Source organism: Etheostoma spectabile, chromosome 8 (assembly GCF_008692095.1).
Source record: "Etheostoma spectabile isolate EspeVRDwgs_2016 chromosome 8, UIUC_Espe_1.0, whole genome shotgun sequence".
Classification (NCBI taxonomy): Eukaryota; Metazoa; Chordata; class Actinopteri; order Perciformes; family Percidae; genus Etheostoma; species Etheostoma spectabile.
Window position 1 is genome coordinate 26,652,437 of NC_045740.1, and position 3,099 is coordinate 26,655,535.

A 3,099-nucleotide genomic window follows, 5' to 3' on the forward strand; every position below is an offset into this window, starting at 1 on the left:
GCAATTCAAAGTGCTTTACACAAAATCAGTTAAACAGATAAAAACAAAGTAAAACAGTAAAAATCACCAAGCTTAAAAAACCGGTTAAAACACATGAATAGACAGTAAAAACAAAGAGAAACATAAACACAAAGAATAAATTTACAGTGCAGCATAAGAAATTTAAAGAAATGATTAGTCATTTAAAGAAAGGCAGCATCAAATAGAAAGGTCTCAGCCTTGATTTAAAGAAATGAGAGTAGCAGCGGATCTACAGGTTCTGGGAGTTTATTCCAGATATGAGGAGCATAGAAACTGAAAGCTGCTTCACCTGTTTAGTCGACTTGGGACAGAAAGCAGACCTGTCCCAGATGACCTGAGAGGTTTGGGTGGTTCATAGTGTAGTAGCAGATCAGCAATATATTGGACCTAAACCGTTAAGTGATTTATAAACTAGCAAGAGTACTTTGAAATCAATTCTTTGAGACACAGGAAGCCAGTGTAAAGACTTCGAAATGGAGTGATGTGATCCAGTCTCTTGTCTTAGTGAGGACTCGAGCCGCAGCCGTTCTGAATCGCTGCAGCTGTCTGATTGATTTTTGTTTTTAGGAGAGCCTGTAAAGACCCCGTTACAGTAGTCAGTCTACTGAAGATAAGCATGGACAAGTTTTTCCAAATCTGTTGACACATAAGTCCTTTAACCCTTGATTTATTCTTACAACCTTATTGCAATTTACAGCTGTTGCACAACAAAAATCCCAATTTATATTTACATTGTAGGATGACAAGTAGCTTACAATAGTTTGTGAGTAAAGAAGCAATATCTCAAACTGAAAGCAGAAATGTTTTATTTTATTTAAAGGCAGGGTTGGTAATTAATAGGGGTGTCCTGAAACAAGTATCCGGTACGGATAAAGCACTTTTGCCGAGTAAAAGTATTATCCGAGGAATACGAGTCATATCCGTGCTCAGATTGAATACAAACTCCTCAATGGCCGCGCACGCGTTCTGTGATAATCACAGCGCCCCCCCAGCATACAAAACCCGCTCGTACAAAACACACACACACACAGAACAAGGAGAAAGCTTCAGGTTTGTTTTAACTTCGGTTGTAGTCCTTACATGTAACCAGTAGATTCTGGTGAACGAGTGGTTTGTAGTCCTTACATAGTAACCAGTAGATCTGGTGAACGTGGGGTTTGTAGTCCTTACATAGTAACCAGTAGATTTCTGGTGAGCGTGGGTTTCAGCATGCTGCCTGGTTTAAATGCAACTCCCCGCCCCCTCTCTCTCTCTGTGTCTCTTCTTCTTACACACACACACCACACACACACACACAACACACACACCACACACACACACAACACATGTGTACCTTATGTGGAAATAAAAGAAATAAAGAAATAAAAAAGAACCAAAAAAAAACAAAAAAAACACGATATGAAAACATAAAAAGTTAAAAAAGAAAGTTATATTGGATGAAATCTCTTGTTCATTACATTTTACTTCATAATTGCAACTGCATGTGTTGTATCATTGTTGCAAAACGTTCTGTATATAGTTTGTTTGTACCATGACAACACCATGATATGAAGCTCGATGCTGTCATGTAATAGTTTCAAATCAGCAATAAATATAAAATTTTTGATCAATCATATCAATTGCATGCTTATAAATACCGGTTAAAGCCCCGCAAATCAAGAGAACCGACCCACTTCCTGGTTTAAATCTGACCACTTTGGTTAGGCCCCGCCCAGTCCGAGTACGATCCGGATACAGATAATTCATGTGGTAAACAGATACGATAATGCTGTACTCGTCATCCCTAGTAATTACATAATAATATCACTTTTCTATATATTGCAGAGCTGCCAACTTTTCCCAAAACCTTGGAGTGAGATTGGGGGGCCAATCCATATTTGCAGCGTGCAAAGCAATTTCTTTGGCTCTTTCAGCATCATTATACTTCATGGTTTAAATGGGATTTGTATATGTAGGGGGATGGGGCTCCCTAGGGGGGTCTGGGGGTATGCCCCCCCAGGAATATGCACATTCAAAAATAACTCCTCCATCTGTGTCCGAGATTTGGAGAGTGTAATATAGTCAGCTGTGCATGTCATTGCTCCGCTGATATGTGGATCTCACTCAGACCGTCTGACAGCCACAGAGGCCCATTTGGGTCACTGGTCTCTGACAAAGTTTAGAGGCGGCTGTACGCTGCTCATTATTGGAGGGCTACACAGCAACTTGTCACTGCCCACCCCAGAGCGAGTTACTAACATGAACTGAAGTGCTACGCTACCAGCCGCGCTGCTCACTCTATTGGTACAGAAAGAGTGGACACAAGAGACGGAACGGGTCTTAATACTCAGAGCTCATACCTGAAGCCGGGGAAAATGCACCTGGGATGGCTCGTGAAAAAATGTACTCTGTTTGCGACAATCAAAACTACAGACGGGAGCGTCTTGAACCCCCCACAGTCTCTGACAGTCACTAGTTGATCACGAGTGGCTCAATAGTAGATCTATAGATAAACTCATCTCAGAAATTGGACCGAGGGTTGACACTTCAACGTGAGAAATCGGGGTGTGGCATGTGAGTGTGTAAACCAGTCAAATGCGTGTGTCTCACGGCCAATGCGTGAGAGTTGGCAGCCCTGATATTGTTTAACATGGTCTTCACCAAACAACACAGAACATTTAGCAACATTAGTTTATGGTTTCCAAGGTAGTTTTGAACCAAACCAAAAACTAACATTTAGGGAACGTTTCCTCCGGGTTATAACGTTCCCTAAACGTTAAGAGGAACCAAAAAGGCATGGACAAGTTTTTCCAAATCCTGTTGACACATAAGTCCTTTAACCCTTGATTTATTCTTACAACCTTATTGCAATTTTACAGCTGTTGCACAACAAAAATCCCAATTTATATTTACATTGTAGGATGACAAGTAGCTTACAATATGTTTGTGAGTAAAGAAGCAATATCTCAAACTGAAAGCAGAAATGTTTTTATTTTATTTTAAAGGCAGGGTTGGTAATTAATAGGGGTGATCCTGAAACAAGTATCCGGTACGGATAAAGCACTTTTGCCGAGTAAAAGTATTATCCGAGTAATACGA